At 46.5% G+C, this 10033-nt stretch overlaps 1 long non-coding RNA gene across 3 annotated transcripts; it reads right to left on the minus strand.

The window, feature by feature from the left end:
* Positions 1–8765: 8765 nt before the first annotated feature.
* Positions 8766–9811, minus strand: LOC146808490 (uncharacterized). 3 transcript variants are annotated; one of them, XR_014967572.1, is made up of 3 exons: positions 9740–9811; positions 9511–9650; positions 8766–9100 (listed from the first exon to the last, which is right to left on the minus strand). It is a non-coding gene; the product is annotated as an uncharacterized LOC146808490 (long non-coding RNA). The 3 variants fall into 3 exon arrangements; XR_014967573.1 differs by having other exon boundaries at positions 9383–9650; XR_014967574.1 differs by having other exon boundaries at positions 9197–9650.
* Positions 9812–10033: the final 222 nt, after the last annotated feature.

A 10033-nucleotide genomic window follows, 5' to 3' on the forward strand; every position in this document is an offset into this window, starting at 1 on the left:
AAGTGAGCATGCTCCTTGTGACGGATGAGGGAGTGGAAGAGGAGAGTGAACCTCTCCCGGACCATCCCTCTGCGCAGGAACACAATGGGTCAGAGGAGGGTGTCAACCTCTCTGCCACCCTGACCCCAGAGCAGCAGAGGGAATGTTACCAGTTGCTGCAACAGTTTGCCTCATTGTTCACTGTTTTGTGTGAACGTCTTTCAAGTACATCCCAGGTTTATATATTTTTAATCCCAGAACTATGGTAAATTGAAAAGGTTGTTTGTGTGCGAGTAAAATTAAACTTGACCTGGCTCCGAAAGCCTCTGCACAATGCAATCTGTTCTTTTTTGTTAACTTGATTAAAATCTTACCTCACATGTGATGGATGCACGATGGCCATTAGCTATAGTGCTGCCGAACATCTGTTGTGCTGCACTGTGAAAAATCTCTTTGTCATACTTAATGGAAAGCATTTTATATCCCTTTAAAAGCTGAACGGCTGAAATGGCCCTGCCAGAGTCCAATAACTTAACAAAAGTCAAAATTTACATTTTCAAGCATGAAGGTTCAAAACACTGCCACCTGGTGGGCGAGTAAGAAGCAACAGCCCCCAGAGCTGTGGTTCAGTGTGCGACACCCATTATTGTTGGTGGGAGGGAGGGCTGGGGCTGCATGGACGGTGTGAAGTAAGGGGGGTAGCAAAGCTAAGCGCTTTGAAGCAACAATGCGGGGTAGGATGGGGGAAGGAGCTGGATGGGAGAGGGGCATGTGACCTGCAAACACAAGCAGTCGTGTGCATTGCTGCAACTTTAATAAAACACGAAAACAGCTTCACCCCGCCCCCATCGATTTCAGGAGGAGTTTCAGTGTTTTAGCCTTCCACAAACTACCGCCACCTGGACCTTTAACCCCCACTGGTTTCATGAACTTCTAAACCCCTCCTAATGAACTATCAAACACTGGGGCAGATCAGCAAGCGGCAGCGACAATTATCCCTGGCCTCCTATAGCGTCCAAAATCCTAACGCCGCTTAACGCCGAATTCTATCGCCCGGTCAGCGCAATATTTACAACTCGCATCGCCGAGGCGATAGAAGTCCCATCAATAGTGGTGATAGGCATAAAATATCGCTGAAACACCAGTTATATGACGAACAGTCAGAGTAAACATTGTAAACAGGGAGAGGTGGGTCTAGCATTATCATCCACCTCCCATGCAACATATTGCTAAGTCATGAATTCATCAGGCATAAGGAACCAGCGATAGACCCGGTTAGCGCTAGTGTAAATGACGCTAGAAGTGTTAGCGATTATCTAGTTAATAGTGAGTAGCCGTTTTAGCCATTCTTCCCCCTGAGTTTCAGTTGGGAACGCCTACCTCGCATCTCATTAGCGATGCGAGGCGAGGCGCTAAAAAAATGGGCACAGAGGCATGGATTCACGCGTTAGTGTGTTTATGCTGATAGGGCATTAGAATTATCGCCACTTTTCGTCCCAAAATGGATGCTAATGCGGCGATAATTCTAACGCCGTGCCTTGTAGATATGCCCTTCTGTGTCCAAGGCTTGAGCTGGGTAACTGCACCCCTTAGTCAATACTTCTATGTTTTGTGGAAAATTCTTGCCATTTGCTGGGGACAGGCTCGTGCTACGGTAACACCCTAAATCAAAATATTTAACGTAAATGATTTAAATGATAAAAACAGGCTGTACACAAGAACTGTCTTTCAAATTATTTTCACTTCTTCTGCGACTCTCTGGCATTCTTGTCCACGAGACAGCAGAATTGTACGAGAGCCTGATAAAATTAAAAAGGTAAAAACATTTTAATTCTGTATTTTATTGTGTTTAAATTTATATATTAATTATGGGTTTTATCATAACCTGCATTTTTCTATGTGAATCATGATTTACTGGTGATACATACTACACACAAATTTGTGCTTTAGAAAAACATGTAAAAAATTGGCTGGTGAAAGAAGGACCTAGGGGGCATATCAACAACAACCGGCGATAATTATCGCTCTGCGCTCTTAGCGTGAGGATAATTATCGCCGGCTAGCGTGAATTTTTATCGCTGAGATAGCGTGCTATTAGCAACGCTTATCTCAATAGCGATAAAAATCCTCACGCTAACAGGCTAACGTGAGATTATCGCTGGAAACCCAGCGATAATCTCACGTTACCTTGTTGATAGGGACAGGCAAACTTAGCCATGATATCCTCCTTCCATAGGATATCATGGCTAAGTCTGAAAAATACCAGACGTAAAAAAGCAGCATTAACCGCGGTTAGCGCTGCTTTTTTTGTCTCTAACAGGGTTAGCGACATTTCTCCTATTATTTTACTCTGGAACGCCCCCTTTGCATCTCGTTAGAGATGCAAGGGGAAGCGTAGAGTAAAAGGGTGCTAACATGCAAATTTGCGTGTTAGCACGCTGTTGTTGATAGGGCGCTAGTTTTATCTCTCCTTTTTTGGCTTTGAAAGCCAAAAAAGCAGAGATAAAGCCCTTGTTGATATGCCCCTGAATTCGGTAAAAGCAGTGAAAAAATGAATAAATTATGCATGAGGTTCCTGGTGTCTGTGTAAGGCGAGAATGCAATATTTACAGGGGACAGTTTTGTATTTTGAGAACAGAGCTACACATTAAGGTAACCGGAAGGACGCTAGCGCCTCGACAGCCCCTGGGAACCCAGACACACCGCTGTTTTGACTGAGTAAGTTTAAAGCCGTGTCTGCACACTTCTAGGAAGAACTGAGGCAGTCCTGGCACGTTTGGTGGTGAGGGCTGGGCATTACCTTTGTATTATTTATGTGCATTCTGCCAAGGGAGTGGGTGACGCACCTTCTTCTTACTCACAGAGCTTTCTATGAACCCCTTGAAGGGAAGGGGGCGCAGGAGGGGCTGGGATGCAGGCAGCAAAGAGAGAGCGGCGGGCGAGGAGGGAATAGAGTGTTGACAGAGATTAGTCAGGGAATGTAAACGGAAACAAGCAAAAACTCAGAGAAAAACAAAGATGACAGAGAGAAACAAGCAATGAGGAGAAAGGCAAGAAGCAAGAATGAGACACAATAGCGAGTGAGGGAGGGTGGAAGCAAGGAGGAGGGCAGAGCGCCGGGAGGAGACCTCTGAGTTTTAAAAAGTATTGTCTGAAGTGGGTAGCCAGTGGAAGGACACTGGCTGCTAGCCACTGGCCAGTGACCAGAAGTAGTACTTAGGCCAAGCTCCACGGCATGGAGAGGAAAAGCAGGAAGAAGTTGCAAGTGAACGCAGGCGGCCTGCTGACTGTTAGACCTGACAGCCTTAGGGGGATCTTCCCCGACATATCTGCCTTCCTGCATTTTCTAAGGTGCTTGACCTTTCACCTAAACATGGTTTGATTGGCTTACTCTCAATTGTCATATTTAATTTACTTGTAAGTCCCTAGTAAAGTGCACTCCCTGTAAAAGAAATGCTCCTATTGGGCCTGCAGCTCTCATTGTGCCACCCACGTAAGTAGCACTTTAAACATGTCTCAGGTCTGCCAGTGCAGAGTCTGTATGTGTAGTGCAACACAGCCACTTCGACCTGGCAAGATAAACCTCTTGCCAGGCCTAGACTTCCCTTTTTAGGTCTCGCCTACTCAGCGCGCATGCACTGAGTAGGAAGAGACCTTTTGAAATCGGTCCGGTTTTGCAGGCAAAAACGTGCATGCTTTGCATTGCTTTGAATGGCAACGCGTGTACATTTGGTGATTTCCTTGCGGGAGCGAGCGGCGCCATCTGGTAGCAATTATCGCGCTCGCTCCAGCAAGGGAAACGCTACCTGCTGTCGGCCGCACTCCCCCACCCCCTACTTGCGCGAGGCGCACGCGCTTGTTTATTTTAAGTCAACAAAACGGAGAGAGTAAATGTAACATTTGGTTTATTCCTTATGTGTAGCACCATCCATTTCCTTGTGCGATGGTTCCTCCCCTTTACTGAATCTGACCCCGGCCTGATCCTCTTTTTACCTCCCTCCGTCACTGCACCTCATCCGCCACCTCCCCCCCCCCTCCAAACCAATACATTTTCCATACTTTCTCTATGCTGATTTCTTCATTGCGGTTTGCCCGCCCTCCTCTTTTCTACCACCTTACACCACACCACAGTGTGGGAACTTCCTGCACAAACAGGCGAGCTGTCAATCACGGTTATTCCTTCATTACTTTGTCGATTGACTCGTTACCAGTGGTACGAAAAGGCGGGCAGTGCACATTTACTTTGATGCCCCTTTAATTTGATCTTGAAAGGAAACGAAAACGATTGATGCTTTGGCCACTTGTGGGGTTTTGCACTATGAACCCCGTGGCTTGAGTCGTTTCCGGGAGTCACAATTTTGAGCGCACATTTCTTTCAATTCAGGTTGTGTGAGCTGCGCCGAGAAGACGCCAGATTCTTTGTTCACACCCTCTTGCAAGCACACAGCCCTGAGGAGGGTACACTGTGGAAAGACTAGCAGTGCCCGTGTAAGCGGTACTCTGAGGGACGATTGGCAGTGCCCGTGTGGGCTGTCCCAGCCCTAAGGAGGGTACACTGAGGGAGGATTGGCAGTGTGCGTGCAGGCGGTACTCTGAGGGGCGATTGGCAGCTCTGAGGATTGGTGAGATATGAGGAGCGCACAGTTTAAACGGAGTGGGAAAGGCAGAAGGGGCAAGGCCAGGGCCGAGTGATAGGGTGCTGTTTATGAGTGAGCTGAGTTTTCTCATATAGCGCTCCCTGCGACTTGCGGCATTAGGTAGAGTTGGGTCTCTCTGCAGCCCAGATGTTCGCACAGGGTGATCCTCTGAGCTCAGTCTTGTCCTCGCGTCCTCCAGCCATGACTTCTAGGCCCCGCTCAAGGCGCTACAGGTAAGGGTCAATGGGCATCGGGGAGATGCAGAAACATGGAATATGGGCGCATGTTGGCATGACGGGCACAGACTCACACTTGTGTGATCCTGTTATGCACCAGTGTTGGGACAGCCTGTACTCTTGTGTGACCCTGTTGTGCACTAGGTATCAATACATGGTGTGCTCTTGTGTGAGAAGGTGGCCTGATAAATGCTGTCCACTAGTTCTAGTGGGCACATTGTATCAGTCCAAACAACCCCTTATGGTGGATGGGTAAAGACAACCTTATGTGAAAGCTATCCTAGTGGTAGCTATGGAGAGCAGCCTTCAGGCTAAGTCTTGAAGGAATGTAAAGCAGCTTGTTTTACCAGTCTATAATCTCTTGAATGATCAAATGAAAAGACAACCACACCAGATATATATTCCAAATATATGTATTTAAGGTTAAACACACCCCTCTAGTCTGTTTATGAGAATGGAGTTCTAAGTACTAAAGTTACAAGTGATCAAGCATCAGTAAAAGCACAAATACATGTTTGAGCCCTAGGGGCGTACCAAACCATATACTAAAAAAGTGGTATAAGAACCACGACTGTAATAGGCACTAGGCCTATTGCCTCTAGAATCGCTGGGACCCCAAGGAACCACCAGAGGTAGTGACACAGGGGACCCACGGGAACTGTATGCAGTGTGGAAACACAACCGCGGGTTCCTATCACTTTCCATGGGGAATGTCATGGTTGGAATTTTAAAGATTAGGGACACTTCTAATCGAGTCAGGACCAAACCCTCTTGGACTTAGGTAGTTCGAGGGCTAGCACCCATGAGAGTACTGGAGTACTCGAGTTACCTCACCCAGGGAAGCCGGGTGCATAGGTGTCTTTTGGTGTCGGGTCGCGTCGTCGATTCCAATGGAAGCCTGCAAAGAACTGCTGCTGCCGTGAAGAGGAGAAGTGTCCGGAGAGATCCAAGCCTGGATCTAGGATGTATGGAACCTGAAAGCAGAGGGGACAGAGTCTGGGTCACTTGCCAGTGACCTAGGGCAGGATGGACCAATGCCCACAGATGTTGGGTGCTTCAAGTGAGTTGATGGGTGTCTTGACTCTTCAGCCACGAGGTCCAAGAGGCATTGACGAAGTCCACAAGCCAGATTCGAGCTGGTCCACAAAGTCTGTCGAGTGTTGCAGTGTTGGCGACCAGAAAGGACCCAACAAGCCTTGGCAACGGCAAGTCACAGGAAATCAGAGAAAGGACTGCGGTAAAGATCAGCAAGGTCTGATGGACTCACCCAGCAAGGGTAAGTAGGGGCAAGTCTGGAGCAACCAGAAATGCCCCAGCAGAAGTGGAGTTGCCTTTGTGGGCACCTGCTAGCCAATGGGCTAGTGATCGTGAAGGAGCCTCAAGCAGTCGCACGTGAAGCTGGCCCACGGGTCACTCGATGAGTGGAGACCAACAATCTTTGGTGCAGGAGGTGCTCAAGGTTGGGGGTGACTCGGAGCCCAAAGCACAACTTCGAGGATGACCAGGAAGATAGTGTTGCTGCAAAAGTTCACGGTTTCCAGGGGTCACGGTTCCACGTCACCCACGATAGCCACAGGCCTCAGCTTTACTGTGGACTCAGGGTAGCCTCGGAGAAGTCTGGAAATCCACCTCTGGGGATGCAGAGACTTCGGCGTCCGGCAGGAGCTTCAGAATTGCAGACCGGTCAGTTGCTTCTTTGGTGCCTACCAAGCAGGGGAGTCACTCCTTGACCCCAAGGGAGATTTCTTCCATGTTCCAGTCCGGATAGAAAGTCAAAGTTCCAGGATATATGTTGCAGAGGTTTGTCCAGGGTAACCTAAAGTCCTAGAGACTGGATTCCTATACTTATACTAAGTTTAGGGGATGGGCTAACTCTAAGGCCCCACCTATGGGTGGGCCTGGGGTGGGGGTGGTTACACCCCTTCCCCTTTGTCCAGATTCGCACCAGAGCAGGGGCTGAGTGCCCCTGCAACCGGTTTAAACCGGGCTATGCACAGGGACACCTTGTGTGCCCCAGGCAGTGTCTCAAAAGCATTCTCTGAATGCACCCACCCTGCCCCAGTACACATCTGCCTGTCTGAGGAGGTGGTTACACCTCCCTGTGACAGGAAACCTATTGTCCATGCCTCCCCTGCCGGAGTTTCCCCCAGCAGCAGGAGGCCAGACCCGTGTCTGTGGCAGTGGCAGTGGCATCCATTTTGTGATGCCAGGGCTTTTGAAAGATTTAACCGGGTTAAGCCAGTGTGAACATGTCTCTCCCTCTAGAAGGGTGGAATGCAACCCTCGCCGCCAGGACTGGTGGGGGGGGGGGTAGTATTCCAAAGCGTTTGACACTAAACACGACATGTTTTGATGCAGTCATCCCAAAGTTAGCATTTACCGCGAGGTTATAATGCACTTAAGAGTATATCACAGAACAGCCATAAGGAAGTATTTCAGAAAGCTGCAGAGGTGCTCAGCTCATGAATGGGCACCCTCTCACATAAAACCAAGCACTCTGCCTTCAGGATTGTCAAGGCCTGCCATAGGAGTGGCTTATAGGTTTATATGTGTCTGTATAAGGTGGTGCTATAGGTAGCCTATACCACATTAAGGGGTGCAAGCACACCCTTACCCAGGCTGCAGTAGCAGACCTGTGGTGTCATTTTGGAGTGCTTCCCAGGGGTGGCATAATACATGCTGCAGCCCCTGGTAGGCCTCTGAGGTATCTATGCCCTAGGTGCATAGTATACCATATACTAGTGGCTTATAAGGCACTCCAGAATCCAATTAGATATGTACCTAATGTACATGTAAACCATTTTAGAGAGGAAGCAGCTAGACTGTGGTCCTGGTTAGCAGGGCCACAGCCAGACTAAGGTCGAAAAACAGTGAAACACCAGCAAAAACTGGGGGTACCCATGGGAAGCAGATCCTACTCTCCTACACCGCGTCTCAGGCATACTATTGAAAACCGACTTTGAGACGGGTCCACTCCAGGCTCTATTTCCACGTGCTCCACTTTACTGGCAAAAAGCTGATCGACTTCTCAACAGCACGGTAACAAGCGTCCGCCATTGCCGAAGCCCATGTTCTATTTTGCGCTCCCCGTCTGTTAAGCTGTCGGAACACCGGCTTCAGTAATGGCGGCCACTTGTTTGTATCTGCAGCGCTCCATTCACGCTTTCATCACTATAAGTGCTGAGTGGGGGCGGCCACGCTGCAAATACAAAAAAGCATTTGCAATGCAATAGGTCTTGCATGTATGTGAGTATGAGCTATTGACATTTCAAATAACAATGCCTTTTATTTTTGTTTTCTTTTTAAAACATAAATAAAAGTCATTGTCATTTACAATGCCAATAGCTTTAACTTGCATAAATGCGAGACCTATTGCATTGCAAATGCTTGTTAAACATATAAGTCACCCTTAAGTTCGGCCCTGTTTTACTCTCAGGGCAGGATGCAATGTATTTAAAAGACAGGACATGTACTTTAAAGTTTTACATGTCCTGGGGGTGTAAAACCTCTAATTTCATGTTTTCACTATTGAAAGGCCCATTTCTCCCATACAATACCATTGTATTTTATTATTATACCTTTTATGTGTAATTCTCAATTGTGAAGAGACAGACTTTTCAAGTTCGGTGTCACTGGACTCACAATTTACGACCACAACTTATAGTAAAGTTGTATTTTAAGTTGTAAGTCTGCAAATGCCACTTTTAGAAAGATTCAAATAGAAGGAGGTAGGCTCAAGAATCAGTATCTAGATAGAGCCTAGTTTAAAGTACACAACATGAAATTTAGCCACAACTTTTGTTGCTGTTCTCTACTTAAACAGGCCTCATTTTATTGGTCCTGGTTACTTATTTAACCAATTATTTCATTTGTTTCGGGTTTTTCAAATATCATATATGTCTGAGATTGAGAAGTCACTTTTTATTTCAAATCAATACATGACATTAATTAAACGTAAAATGAACGACGATACATGAAACACATGATGAACAACAATACATGAACACAAAATTCTAAATAGTACACTAGTCAGTCATTTTACAAATTCCATATATACAGTCATTTTTGCAAGGATGTTGTCCATTGGGAATAGGTTGAGGACCAGCTGGGGTTTGATATGTGCACAAGATCCCTCAAACCTGCTCATGTTAATAATTGAATAATTCCCCAATGGGGAAAGAGATGCGGCGCGTTTCGAGACCCAGTAGTATTCATAGGGCTCTCTTCAGGGCTTTGACTTGGTGTGATCTAGAAAAATAATAATAAACAGTGTTGCTTTTTTACAACTAATCCTCCTTTCTCAATGTACATTGCATCAGTTTTATCAGATGTACTACACTGCACCTGCTTGGCACGCTCTCTATAGTTGCTTGCTAGTGAACTCTTCTTCACTAATTGAGTTTGGACACAAATTCATGGACGGTTCTATTGAATAATGTAACAGTACAAAGGATTCATTAAATGACTGGAAACCAGACTGATTTTAACTCAGCCCCCAGAATGAATATACTCTTTAGAGCAGTTTCTTACTTCAATGTTGAAAGGCATCACCCCAGATATTTCATTCTTATTTTAGTGTGAAGGGCAGTTCTTGAAGTGCAACTGAGCTTCTTTCTAGAATTGCAAACGCATTGATTTAGAGAGTGTCGCTTCCATACCACTTAACGCTTAGTGGAGTGATCGAAGAGGCAATGCGTCAGCTCACTTTGGAATCCAAGAGGCTTGGGCTCTCGAGACTCATATCCCACGCACGAGATGTATGGAGCGTTTTCAACTATGACTCGCGATTTGTTTCTTTCTGTTTATAGAGAAAGAGCATACGATTAGGGATACATTCTTAAGCAATACACTGTTACTTTGTATCCAAGTGGAGGGGAGGAAGCTTACTTTTTTAGTTAGTCCAGCTCCGGTGTTCTGTCATGGTCTTTCCAAGTTGTGGCGGTGGCGGTTACTTCCTGCTTGGTCAATTTTTAAGGCCGGCCCCTTCTGAGGGAAAATACGAATTGCTTCCTGGGTGCTTGGAATGGAATAAGTTTTTCGAAATAGATTTGTGTTTAGGAATGTGAGGGTGGAGAGCACCACTGAAACCCATTAACCATTCAATAACCAACACAAAACGTAGCAATAGTCTTTTAGACAAAAGTTCTATTCCGAATCCGATTATGTTGCATGCTGGGAGTT

Source organism: Triturus cristatus, chromosome 8 (genome assembly GCF_964204655.1).
Source record: "Triturus cristatus chromosome 8, aTriCri1.1, whole genome shotgun sequence".
Taxonomy (NCBI): Eukaryota; Metazoa; Chordata; class Amphibia; order Caudata; family Salamandridae; genus Triturus; species Triturus cristatus.